We start from the raw sequence: 14,825 nt of genomic DNA, 5'->3' as shown, positions 1-14,825 counted from the left end.
ATGATGCTGTAGTTCAATGGTTAGATGGCTTGCTTATATACATACAATAGGAAGGGAGGGAGGGAGGGAGGGAGGGAGGGAGGAAGGAAGGAAGGAAGGAAGGAAGGAAGGAAAGAAGGAAGGAAGGAAGGAAGGAAGGAAGGAAGGATTGTTGCAGAGCTTTTTCAGAATGCTCTTTTTTTAGAAAGTTTGATTACCCTTCAGTTTCTTGTTTTTTAACCTGTAACTAAGACATGGGAGTCCCTTATGTCTACTTATTTCAATTATCAGGTACTGGATAGAAAAAACAGGTGAATAATTAAGCTGCACTGTGGCCTGCATAATAACATAATAAGGGGATTTGGCTGGTTCCTCTTGGGAATGAACAAGTAGCCTAATCCATACAGGACAATATCTTGCTTAACTGCAAACTGTCAGCCTGCCTGCCTGTGTTCTTCCTCCCAATTTTGAGATTGCCAACTGACCTACAAAGAATGCCATTATGTTGCTAAGTGAGACATTTGTTAAGTGAGTTTTGCCCCATTTTACCACCTTTCATGCCACAGTTAAGAAAACCAAGATCATGGCATCCGGCCCTCTCAATTCCTGGCAAATAGATGGGGAAGAAATGGAGGTAGTGACAGATTTTATTTTCCTGGGCTCCAAGATCACCGCAGATGGGGACTGCAGCCAAGAAATTAAAAGACGCTTGCTCATGGGAAGGAAAGCCATGGCAAATCTAGACAGCACACTAAAAAGCAGACACATCACCCTGTCAACAAAAGTGCGTATAGTCAAGGCTATGGTCTTCCCAGTTGCAATGTATGGCTGTGAAAGTTGGACCATAAGAAAGGCTGAGTGCTAAAGAATTGAGTCCCTTGGACTGCAAGGCGATCAAACTGGTCAGTCCTAGAGGAGATCAACCCTGACTGCTCTTTAGAAGGCCAGATCCTGAACTTGAAACTCAAGTACTTTGGCCACCTAATGAGAAGGAAGGACTCATGGAGAAGAGCCTAATGCTGGGAAAGATCGAGGGCAAGAGAAGAAGGGGACAACAGAACGAGGTGGCTGGATGGAGTCACTGAAGCAGGAGGCGTGAGCCTAAATGGACTCCAGAAGATGGTAGAGGACAGGAAGGCCTGGAGGAACATTATCCACGGGTTCGCGATGGGTCGGACATGACTTCGCAACTAACAACAACAATGCCACAGTTGTTAGGTGAATCATTGCAGCTGTTAAGTTAGTAACATGGTTGTTAAGTGAATCTGATTTCCCCATTGACTGCTTGTCAGAAAGTTGCAAGGGATCCCATGACCCCAGGGACATTGCAACCGTTGTAAGTATGAATCAGTTTACAAATATCCGAATTTTGATCACATGACCATGGAGATGCTAAAATGGTCATAAGCGTGAAAAATAATTGTGTCACTTTTTTCAGTGGTAATGTAACTTTGAATGATCACTGAATGAATTGTTGTGAGTCAAGGACTACCTGTACTTGGAATAACAGAATGAAATAGCTGACAAACTGTCATGATATCTCTAATACAATCAAACATCCACATCTGTCTATCCCAGGTACTTGAGAAGGACTCGGATGGACAAAAATGCCAAATCCATTCTAAACGTCCGGCTGACTAACTGAGACTAAATGCTCCAACACTGGAGGTTTTTAAGAAGAGACTGGACAGCCATTTGCCTGAAATGGTATAGGGCAGGGGTCAGCAACCTGAAACCGTGAAAGAGCCACTCGGAACCGGTTCCCTCACAAAAGAAAAAACTGGGAGCCCCCCAAAAATGTGTGCACATGTGCATACATGCGCACATGCGCAGAACAGGGTTTGACTCAAGAGTGGAGCCAAAGCGAGATATGCACCTACCCTGCATATTTGAATTGATTGGTTGAACTTTTTAGTCCCACTTTTTTTTTGGGGGGGACTGTACATGGCAGAGGACTGGGAGCCGCAAGAGATGGCTGAAAGAGCCGCATGCGGCTCTGGAGCCGCGGTTTGCAGACCTGTGGTATAGGGTTTCCTGCCTGCGCAGGGGGTTGGACTAGATGACCTCCAAGGTCCCTTCCAACTTTATATTATTATTATTATTATTATTATTATTATTATTATTATTATTATTATTATTATTATTCAAATAAGCTTCTCAATTGACTAGCTGCCAATCCTATTGTGGCTTTCTGATTTCCTTTCTGCTTTTTTCCACCAAGTTGGTCACATGAGGAGTTTATGATCCTTGTGAAGAACAGAGAGGTTTTCATTCAACCTCCATTTTGTGAATCCTGGCTATCTTTGCTGTATTAAGAATGTTTCCAGAATGGTATGACAGCTTAAAAATGATTGCACTGAAAATTTTGATGATTTTTGACAGAGGGGTTAGGGAGAAACCCTGAAGATGACTTTCCTTTGGATCAAATTTGCAAAGGGACGTAGTCAAGTTGGCATGGTTTTCTAAAGAGAAGGGAGATGTTATTTTGGGGGGCCAAAATAGTCTGAAAGCAAGGAGGGTGTGTGTTCCTCAAAGCGTGACCGAGGAGAACAAGAAAGGATTTGTTGCAAGCATAAGTTTTCAGCCAGCAATCTCTTCCACCCAAGAGAAGAAAAAGCAGACATTAATAAACTTTTTCTAATTTTTTTTTTTCTTATCTCTTAAAAAGTTAACAAGGCCTGCCTGATTTTGCTCCTTTCCTTTTTCTCCTAACTTTCATCCAAATGGAGAATCTGAGTTGGTTTCCTCCATGTTTCTGCCTTCATCCAAAGCTGGGGGGGTGACAGTTCCCATTCTCCCCAGCTCAAACAGGCCATGTGCCATGGAATTTGTTGTCATTTGCTCTCACTCTTAACGTGATTTGCCTCTGCTTTGCTTCCATCTAAAGGCTGGATCTCATATATACAAGTAGTCCTTGACTTATGACCACAATTGAGCCCAAAATTTCTGTAGCTAAGTGAGCCATTAGCTAAGTGAGTTTTGCCCCATTTTACGACCATTCTTGCCATAGTTGTTAATGGTTGTTAAGTAAATCAATGATTGTTAAGTGAATCTGGCTTCCCTATTGACTTTGCTTGTCAGAAGGTTGGGACATTGCAGCTGTCATAAATGTGAATCAGTGGCCAAGCATCTGAATTTTGATTACATGACCATGGGGAATGCTACAATGATCATATGTGAAAAATGATCATAAATCTCTCAGTCCAGCTCACCTCACAGGGTTGTTGTGTAGAAAATAGCAGTAAGGAGGTGTATTAGATATGTTTGTCACCTTACTTGTAAACATAATAAAGTCAAAATAAAGCAAATCAACGAAACAATAAATCCAGATTCATGGTCCTGAGTGAATGAGAAGACAAGGCTTGCATTTTTGTTTTAAACACCCCTGGATTCACCTTTTTTTTAGCTAAATCTAGATGTATTTCACCAATAAGAGAAATGTTTTGAACTGGGGAACACCTTAAAATGCTGGGCGCAGGTTTTGGTGCTCTTACAAAACATTTTTTTTTCAAGCAGACAAATAGCATTTTCTTTGCGTTTGGCTTCCTCATTAAGACTGCTCAAAGTTCAACTTGATAGAGCTGTACAACAAGAGCCAGTCTGGGATTGTGGTTAATTCACTGTGGATCTTGAATCTGGACTATTCATACCCTTTTCAACATCCACGACCAAAAGCAGCATGCTTTCAGTTTCTTTAGGGCAGCAAAAATACATGAAATAAACCTAGCCAGCCCTGTTATCTGCCCATCTTTAAAAGTTGATTTTTAAAAACGAGAACCATCGTTTCTCAACATTGGTACATTTAAGATATGTGGATTTCAACTCTAGACTGAATTCCATTACTGCTTTAGACACACAGCCAGCTGGGTGATTTTGGCCCAGTTGTCCCCCTCTCTATCTAACCACCTGATGGGGTTATTGTTAATAAAATATAAAGCTGGACCTTCAGGCTTGTACTTTGCCTTGAGCTGACCAAGCATGAATGCAAGATAAAAAAAAACAGATATATAAATAATGAGGAGCAAATATTTCTAACAGACAGGCAATGCAAAAGACTCATGATGATACTACAATATTACATGTGTTGAACAGCCTACCAATTCTCCATGACAATGACCAGATGTGGTGTTGTAGAGTCAATATAATATATGCACACCAAAGTTCTTAATGTTGAATTCATGGTGAGGTTATCCAGCAGTGATCTTTGAAATCCATCCCCCTAGTAGAGTAAACTGGGAGACTAAGTTAATCTATGGTTTGGATGTAGGCAATCCCTTGAATCAACAATTGACCAGAAACCTGGGTTTGTTCATGTCATGAAATTGCGCAGCAGCTGCCCAAGTGAATTCAGAGACGCTGACACAAACTTGTAGTTTTATTTAACATTTATATTTGCAGCAGATAAGATAGTCAGGTACCCAGAAACATCATGAGGTAAATTTAGACAGCATACAGAGCACACAGAAGAAAAAGGCGGGGAAAAATGGAACCTCCTCCTCCAGACCCACAGCAACCACAGTGCAGATTGCCTCGCACAGGAGCCCGCACTCTCCAATCAATCAACAACAACTGTGTGTTCTAGCCTATTGTATAATTTTTCTGTTCCAGCTACAGTGTTAAATTAAATATCCTAACAGTGCAACATCCAAGTGAATTCACAAACTTGTCATTTTATATAAATAAATATATTTAACACTTATATTTGCAGCTGACAAGATAGGAACACAGGAACATCATGAGGTAAATTTAGACAGCATACAGAGCATACAGAAGAGAAAGGCAGGGGAAAAGGGCGCTTCCCCCTCCACACCCACAGCAACCAAACACAGTGCAGATTGCCTCACACAGGAGCCGGCACTCTCCAATGAATCAACTACAATTGTGTGTTCTGGCCTATTGTACAATGCTGCTGTTCCAGCTAATAAATTTAATGTCCTAACTGTGCAACAACCAAGCCAGAAAAAAAACCCTAATGAAAGTTAGGATTAGCTAACATTTACATATTAGGCAACATGTATGTCTGCTCAGCCTTCAAGCAGCCTGGATAAAAAAAAACACATTCTCCACAGAAAAGTTACTAGCACCACCTTCATATTGGCTCTACTTCTCAAAGGCATCTGACTGGCTTTTATTGGAAATAGGTTGCAGGATTAAAATATAGGTGACCCTTTATTTACAAATGCTTGTTCAGCGACCGTTCAAAATTACGTTGGCACTGAAAAAAGTGACTTCTGACCGTTTTTCATAATTACGACCATTGCAACATCCCATGGTCATGTTATAAAAATTCATACACTTGACAACTGGTTCATATTTATGATGGTTGCAGTATCCGTGTGTTATGTGATCCCCTTTTTCTGACAAACAAAGTCAATATGGAAGCCATGTTACTAGCTCAACAACTGTACCCTATTCACTTAAGAACTGTGGCAAGAAAGGTAATAAAATAGGATATAAGTCACTTAGCAAATGTTTCACTTAGCAACAGAAATTTGGGGTTCAAATGCAAAGATAAAGTCAGGAAAGCAAAGGGTCAGAACGAATAAAGACTTACAGCAGAAATCAAGGGTAATAAAAAAGTTTCAACATATTAATAATAAAAAGTCAAGGAACTGTAGGTCCACTAAAGACAGAAATGGCAAGGAAGTAACAAGCAATAGGGAGAAAGCAGAGCTGCTTAACTCATTCTTTGCATCAATCTTCACACAAAAAGAAATTATAGCTCAAAATTCCAAAAAACTACCACAAAAGGCAAACTAGAAACAAAAATGAAAATGGTAAGACTTATCCAACTTATCTGACCTTGACGAATATAAACCACTGAGACTCGACAGATTAAATCCCAGAGCTCTGAAGGAGCTGGCAGATATTATCTCAGAACCATTGCACCACACATTTCATAAATCCTGGAGCATCAGGAAAGTACATGAGGATTGAGAAAGGGCTGATGTGGTTCCTATCTTCAAGAAAGGGGGAAAAAACAGACCCAGCAAACTAGAGACCTATCAGCCTGAGCTCAATACCTGGGAAGATCCTGGAAAAGAAGATCAAAAAACAGATCTGTGAACAACTAGAAGCAAACAAAGTTATAACTAGTAGCCAGGCACAGGTTTGTTAAAAACAGATCATCCCAAACCAATTTTATTTCGTTCTTTTATAAAGTGACCAAATTAGTAGACCAGCCAAACGCTGAGGATATAGTATACTTAGACTTCAGTAAGGCATTTGACAAAGTAGACAACAATCTACTGCTTGGTAAGCTAGAAAAAGGTGGAATAGACAACCTCACTACCAGATGGATTTGTAGCTAGCTGACCAACCATACTCAACAAGTAGTCCTCAATGGTATTACATCCACATGGAGAGATGTAAACAATGGGGTACCACTAAGTCTCCATCTTAGGCCCAGTACACTTCAATATCTTCATTAATGACTTAGATGAGGGAATAGAAGGGGAACTCATCAAACCTGCAGATGACACTAAACTGGCAAGAATAGTCAACACCCCAGAAGACAAGTTCAGGATCCAAAAAGATCTTGACAAACTTGAACAATGGGCTGCATCCAACAAAATGAGTTTCAGTGCGGAGAAAAGCAAAGTTTTTCATTTAGGCAGAAGATCAGGGGAGACCTGGCTCAAAAACAGTAACTGTAAGAGGGACCTTGGAGTCCTAGTGGATGATCACTTGACTATGAGCCAGCAGTGTGCAGCAGCAGTCAGAAAAGCTAATTCAATCCTGGGTTGTATAAACAGAGGTATAGAATCAAGATCATGTGAAATATTAGTACCGCTTTATAAAACCCTAATGAAACCACAGAGGGACGCGGTGGCTCAGTGGGTTAGGATGCTGAGCCTCTCAATCAGAAGGTCGGCAGTTTGGCGGGTCGAATCCCGAGTACCGCGTAACAGAGTGAGCGCCTGTTACTCGTCCCAGCTTTTGCCAACCTAGCAGTTCGAAAAAATGCAAGTAGAAAAATAGGGACCACTACAGTGGGAAGGTAACAGCGTTCTGTGCGCCTCTGGCGTCTAGTCATGCCGGCCACATGACCATGGAGACGTCCTCGGACAAGCGCTGGCTCTTCGGCTTTGAAACAGAGATGAGCACTGGCCCCTAGAGTCGGAAACGACTAGCATGCATGTGCAGGGGAACCTTTACCTTTACCTAATGAGACCACACCTGGAATACTGCAACCAATTTTGGTTACCATACTACAAAAAAGACGTTGTAGACCTTGGAAAAAAATTGGAAAAGAGCAATTAAGATGATCAAAGTCCTGGAGACTAAAACATATGAAGAAAGGCTGCAGGATTTGGGTTTGGCTAGTCTAAAGAAAAGAAGAAATGGGCAACATGATAGCAGTATTCCAGTATTTGAGGGGCTGCAACAAAGAAGAAGGTCTATAATAGAAAATTAATTGAAAAAATTGAAAAAAAGAAGAAGAGGGTCTTAAAGCTCCAGAGGGCAGGACAAGAAATAATGGTTGGAAACTGATCAAAGAGAGAAGCAACCTGGAAATAAGGAGAAACTTCCTGACAGTGAGGACAATTAACCAGTGGAACAGCTTGCCTCGAGAAATTGTGGGTGCTCCACAATTAAGAGGAGGCTGGACAGTCACTTGTCTGAGATGGTATAGGTTCTCCTGCTTGAGTAGGGGGCTGGACTAGAAGACTTCCAATGTGCCTTCCAGCTCTTCTAACTCAACTACTGCCTGTAAATCTTGTTCTCATCCAGTTTTTCAGCTCTTCCCTGTTCCTTAAAACCTAGGAGCACACAACTTTTTCTAGTATCCATTCAACAGCGAGTCAGGAACCATGCTCTGGAAAATATCTCGTTATCTTGACTAAAAGCTAATGTTGAGGTTTCATTGCATTGACATTTAATTAAAATTAAACACAATTATGATTACGGTGTCTTGAGTTTACCTGAGTTTATTTTCTTCCTGATTAAAAATGATAGCTTGAGCGCATAGATCACTGTATTTGAACTTTACAGAGAGCAGTCACTCTTAAGGAGCAGGTTGGGGAAAAAATATCTGCCAAGTGATGTATTAATGATAAATGTATTTTGAAATTCAGTATCAGCATTTGGAACAAGTAACAGTGAATGTTAACTCTGGATTAGACAGGGTGAATACTCTCAAGCTTTATGGAGAAGCCGTCACCAATTTGACCCTCCAGTCTTATTTTAGCTCACAATCAAAGAAATTGATATGTTTAACATAGAACATCAGAGTTGGAAGGGACCTCGGAGGTCATCTAGTCCAACCCCCTGCTCAAGCAGGAAGCCCTATACCATTTCAGACAAATGGTTATCCAATCACTTCTTAAAAACCTCCAGTAATGAAGCATCCACAACATTTGAAGGCAAGTCATGCCACTGACTGATTGTTCTCACTGTCAGGAAATTTTTCCTTATTTGTAGGTTGCTTCTCTCCTTGATTAGCTTCCATCCATTGTTTCTTGTCTTGCTTTCTTGGAGGAGAAGAACTTGGGGAAGGCTGAAAGTAAGTTGTGGTTGGACATCAAGAGGAACTTCTTAATGCTATGAGCTATAAATATTTGAAAAACCCAGCCTTGAGGGGTATGGACGGTCCTCTACTGGGGTTTCAAACAGAAGACAGAGGACTATTGATTGGTGATTGTAATGTGTGAAGGACCTTGGGAGACGAGAAGATACGCTACCTAAAAAACAACCAGACAAGACAATCAGACAGTGGCTTAACTGTCAGAGAAAGAAATTAGGAACGACCTGCCCTAATGGATCAAGCAGTTAAAAGGGGTTGCTAAAGAGGGTGATTAAGTTAGTTGCACCGGATTTTTTTCACCTTGTTTGCCATGGCTGTTAAGCAAATCATTGCAATTGTTAAGTGAATAATATGGTCGTTAAATGAATCCAACTTCCCCCATTGACTTTGCTTGTTGGGTCCCCAATCTAGAGAAGGCCCCTAAGTAAATACAGAATAATAACAATAACAGAATTGGAAGGGACCTTGGAGATCATGTAGTCCAACCCTCTGTTCTTGGAGACCTATACTATTTCTGATAAATGGCTGTCTAGTCTCTTCTTGAAAACCTCCAATGCTGGAGCACCCACAGTTTCTGAAGGCAAGTTGTTCCTTTGGTTGATTGCTCTAATAATTAACAATTTTTTCTTAGTTCTAGGTTGCTTCTCTCCTTGATTAGTTTCCATCCGTTGCTTCTTGTCCTGCCTTCAGGGGCTTTGGAGGATAGGCTGAACTATTCTCTTCTTTGTGACAATCCCTCAAATATTGGAAGACTGCTCTCATGTCACTGCTGGTTTTTCTTTTCTCTAGACTAGCCATACCCAATTCCTGCAACCGTTCCTCATATGTTTTAGTCTCTGGGCCTTTAATCATCCTAGTTACTCTTCTCTGTACTTTTTCCAAAGTCTCAACATCTTTTTTATATTGTGGTGACCAAAACTGGATGCCATTTCCCAACTCATTATACATTCCCATATCCTGGCCCCTAAGCATCACACCAAGGATTGCTTCATTGGCAAGAATGGGAGGAATTAGCCATGTGCATGTGCAGTCCGGCGATCAAACCGGTCAGTCCTAGAGGAGATCAACCCTGACTGCTCTTTAGAAGGCCAGATCCTGAAGCTGAAACTCAAATCCTTTGGCCACCTAATGAGAAGGAAGGACTCACTGGAGAAGAGCCTCATGCTGGGAAAGATTGAGGGCAAGAGAAGAAGGGGACGACAGAGAATGAGGTGGCTGGATGGAGTCACTGAAGCAGAAGGCGTGAGCCTAGATGGACTCCAGAAGATGGTAGAGGACAGGAAGGCCTGGAGGAACGTTGTCCATGGGGTCGCGATGGGTCGGACACGACTTCGCAACTAACAACAACATAACACACAAACCTCCCAAGGTTGTTACAGCCATTTATGTTTTCTCACCGGCAGTGGGCAATTCTCAGTTGGCTATGGCTTCACTCTTTCCCGAAGCAAAGATTTTAATTTAGCCTAGCCTAGTCAATTGTCTGCCAAGTCTAATTAAGGAGCCAGGCTAAGCTGGGAAGTGTCTGAATACCTATGATTTATTGCCAAGCCTTGATCATGGAGCTTGAAAACTACATAACAACTTTTGTAGACCTTGGTACAGGTAATCCTCAACTTACGACTACAGAAATGCCCAAAATCTCCATTATTAAGTACAGCAATTATTAAGTGAATTTTGCTCTGTTTTATGACCTATCTTGCATGTCGTTTTTTTCAGTGCCGTTGTAACTTCAAATGGTCGCTAAATGAGTGGTTGTAAGTTGGGGACTATCTGTATTCAAGGTTTTCGGGAGATTCCTATGGATTTAGGACCTCAAGATTTCCTCTTCTGTCTTAAATTAGACATTTTACACCGCTGTGGTCTTGTCCATCATTTTGGGTCCTTTTCTTCTCCTTCAGCATCCTCAAGAAGGAATCATGAAAGCCAAGATGGCAGCCACAATCATATGATCAAAGCCCCACTCTTTTTTTACATGCATCATGGTGCTTAGTAAGAAAGAGTAGGGCTTCAATTGCATGGTTTTGGTAACATTTTCGACTCCTTGAAGTTGGACTGAAACTTGATTTTGCGCAAAATGTGTCCAAACTATTAGCAAAGGACCACTTGTAACATTCTCATTAAATGGGAACTATATTATTATTATTATTATTATTAATAATAATAATAATAATAATAATAATAATAATAATAATAATAATAATAATAATAAGTAGTAGTAGTAGTAGTAGTAGTAGTAGTAGTAGTAGTTGGAAGGGACCTTGGAGGTCATCTAGTCCAACCCCCCGCTCAAGCAGGAGACCCTTATCCCATTTCAGACAAATGGCTGTCCAGTGTCTCCTTAAAAACTTCCAGTGTTGGAGCATTCACCACTTCTGGAGGCAGATTGTTCCACTGGTTAATTGTCCTCACTGTCAGGAAGTTTCTCCTTAGTTCCGGGTTGCTTCTCTCCTTGGTTAGTTTCCATCCGTTGCTTCTTGTCCTGCTTTCAGGCGCTATGGAAAATAGCTTGACTCCCTCTTCTTTGGGGCAGCCCCTGAGATATTGGAAGACTGCTATCATGTCACCCCTCACCCTTCTCTTCATTAAACTAGACATACCCAATTCCAGCAACCGTTCCCTATATGTTTTAGCCTCCAGTCCCCCAATCATCTTTGTTGCTCTTCTCTGTACTCTTTCTAGAGTCTCAACATTTTTTTTACATCGTGGTTGTAAATGTTCATGTCACTAAACAAATGGTTGTAAGTTGAGGTTTAACTGTATTGTGTGGGCACGTGGAAGCAAGGATAGCAAAGTCTGGAGAAAGATAGCGAGATTTAGCTATATTTCCTTTTTTTTTTTCTGCAACTCTTTAAATTCTTTGGCTCACTATTACACCGTTACTCCAAGTCGTCTTTAATCAATTCATTCATTAAAACATTTACTTAGCCGCCCATCTTCTAAGCAACTCTGGGTGGTTCCCAATCACAAGTTAAAACAACATCCAAAAACATATTAACACTATAAAACTAAACACATCAAAACCTTAAAAACAACAAGAACCTGGCAGCAGGTCAAACCTCTGATGTGCAGTCATGTAGTCTTCTCCCTGGAGGGAAAAACAGGCTTTCAAAGCTTTATAGGAGGTTAAAAGGGGTGGACCCCTGCCAGTCTTCAAGGGACAGAGTGTTACATAGCGTAGGAGCTGCCACTGAAAAAGCCACTTTTCCTAGCACCCATCAGACGCAAAATTTAGGGGAAGGGACTAGGACGGTGATGGTGAACCTTTTAGAGACCGAGTGCCCAAACTGCAACCCAAAACCCACTTATGTATCGTTAGGGCCAGGTGTGCGTGGCCCGCTGGGTGGGTGTGGCCCATTGGGTGGGCGTGGCCGCAGTGGTAACGGCAGACTGGGTGGGACTAAAAAGTTCAATCAATCAATTCCAACTTTGCGAGATCTTTTTTTTTCCCACGAGAAATTGATTGATTGAAACTTTTTTTTTTTGCACACAGCGGTGGAGGCCTAAAGTGAAAAGGTTTTATAAAAACCAGCTGAAGGCCTAGGACTCGGGTGATGGTGCGCGTGCCCACAGAGAGGGCTCTGCGTGCCAACTGTGGCATGTGTGCCATAGATTCGCCACCACGGGACTAGGAGCATGCCCACTCTATTTGACCTGGTAGGACAGGTAGATGTCCTTAGGGAAAAGTACTCCCAGCCTGTGCCATATCAGCCTTTGAAGGTGATGACCAGCACCTTGAATTACACCCAGAAAGAAACTGAAGCCAGGACAACTCACACAACAGAGGTGTTACGGGGGCAAACTTAGGAGCGTCCTTTCTTGTACACGCCTCTGCATTCTGGACCATTTGAAGTTTCTGCATAGTCTTTAAGGCAAGGGTGTCAAACTCAATTTCATTGAGGGCCGCATCAGCATTGCCGTTGCCCTCAGGGGGCCGGGTGGGTGTGGCCAGAGTGGGTGTGGCCTACTGGGTGGGCGTGGATAAAGTGCGTATGGCCTACTGGGTGGGCGTGGCCAGCTCTACATCGTTGACATCAAGGGTGCCTATGGGGGCCTGGGCAGGAGTGGGACAGATCTGAGGGTCTCTGGCAGGAGGAGGGTCTCTGGGCCAGGGCCAAGGCAGAGGGGGCCGTTCCCTCACTGTTTCCAGGATGGCTTCGCGGGCCGCATGAAACCACTTCGCGGGCCGGATCCGGCCCCCGGGCCTTGTGTTTGACATGTCTGCTTAAGGGCAGCCCCATGCAGTAGCCCCACTACAGACTGAAGTGCAGTAATCCAGCCAGGGGGTGATCAAGGCATGAGTGACCCTGAGCAAATCCTCTCTGCTGAGTAAATTGGTGCACTAGACAAATCTGTGCAAAGCCTCCCCCCCCCCGCCCAGTCTCTGCACCTAGAGGTAGTCATAGAACATAGAATGTAGAATAATAGAGTTGGAAGGGCCCTTAGAGGTCTTCTAGTCCAACTCTCTTGCCCAGTCTCTTCTTGAAAGCCTCCAGCGATGGAGCACCCACAACTTCTGAAGGCAAGCTACGGTATTTATTGCATTGGTTGATTGCTCTTACCTTTAGGAAATTTTTACCTTAGTTTGTAGGCCTAATCGAGCCCCAGATTTCTGTTACTAAGCAAGTCAGTTGTTCAGTGAATTTTCCCCCATTTTATGACCTTTCTTGCTATTGTTAAGTGAATCACAGCAGTTGCTGAGTTAGTGACATGGTTGTTAAGGGAATCTGGCTTCTGCACGGACTTTGCTTGTCAAAAGGTTGCAAAAGGGGATCACGTGACCCCGGGATAGAGCAACCGTCATAAACACGAATCAGTTGCCAAATTTGATCACGTGAGCACGGGGATGCTGCAAATATGAAAAACAGTCTTAAGTCCATTTTTTCAGTGCCAGGAAAAATGTTCACTAAACAAATGGTTGTAAGTCAAGGTCTATCTGTATACGTATGTATGCAGGACCCTTCGTCCATCAGAAGCCTAATTGTTGCCACAATGCTGTTGAGACAGAGATGTCAAGAGAACGGAGGATTGTTTTTCAGCAAATTATTCGTTACTTGCATGCCATTTGAGAAGGGAGAGAGGTATAGACTGGAGAAGATGTTGTTTTAGACTGAGTTGCAATACGTTTTGCTTTTTCAATAATAGCTAGTTAGGAGCCGGGCTGAGTTATATCCAACAGCTGGCTAACAGCGGTGACTTGTACTGTTGGCCCTTGTACAGTTTTTGTGAGTCAATGGTTATCACAAATGTTGTTTTCTGACCTGTGATAGTCAATGCCTGTAATCAAGTCAAAGGCAGCCTGTGGAGAATTGCTCATGAAAAGGAATATTAGTTGATCTCATTCCATTTCCGACCTCACAGAAAGAACTATAAAGCTGCAGGAGTTCTCAGAATAACAATAATCCATGTTTTAAACAAACAAAAGGTCATAGTATTTCCCTTTACTTCTAAATATATATGTGTGATTCTGGGGAAGCTAAGAAAAATACAGGTAGTCCTCGACTTACGACCACAATTGAGCACTAAATTTATGTTGCTAAATGAAACATTTGTTAAGGGGGTTTTGCCCCATTTTAAGACTTTTCTTGCCATGGCTGTTAAGTGAATCACTGCATTTGTTAAGTTAGTAACACTGTTGTTAAGTGAATCTGGCTTCCCCATTGACTTTGCTTGTCAGACGGTCGCAAAAGGTGATGCCATGACCCCGGGACACTGCAACCGTTGTAAATACGAATCAGTTGCCAAGGGTCTGGATTCTGATCACATTAACAACGGGGTGCTACAATGATGCTAAGTATGAAAACTGGTCACAAGTCCCTTTTTTCGGTGGTGTTGTAACTTTGAATGGTCACTAAATGTTGTAAGTCGAGGACTACCTGTACCAACAAAAGAGTAGAAGACAGCAAGTGATGGAAGGCAAAACTGATGACAACTTAATTCATAAAGTTATTTGGATAAGAAGCAACGTGTTTTCAAGGAAAAAGAAAAGACCAGCTGCCTTTTGGAAAAAGCACCTTTAGTACAACCATGATCTGGATGATTGAGAATCTCCCTAGACCAGGGATGGGCAACCTTAGCTCTTTTATGACTCATGGACTTCAACTCCCAGAATTCCTGAGCCAGCATGGCTCAGCTTGGAAACCTCTCCCTTTCCCCTCAGGATGGCTGGCTCAGGAATTCTGGGAGTTGAAGTCCACGAGTCATGAGGGAGCTGTAGTTCCCCCATGCTGGCTCAGGAATTCTGGGAGTTGAAGTCCACGAGTCATAAAAGAGCCAACGTTGCCTACCCATGACCTAGACCACAGGTCTGCAACCCACGGCT

Source organism: Vipera ursinii (assembly GCF_947247035.1).
Source record: "Vipera ursinii genome assembly, chromosome: Z".
Taxonomy (NCBI): domain Eukaryota; kingdom Metazoa; phylum Chordata; class Lepidosauria; order Squamata; family Viperidae; genus Vipera; species Vipera ursinii.
Note: the sequence above shows the minus strand (reverse complement) of the source record.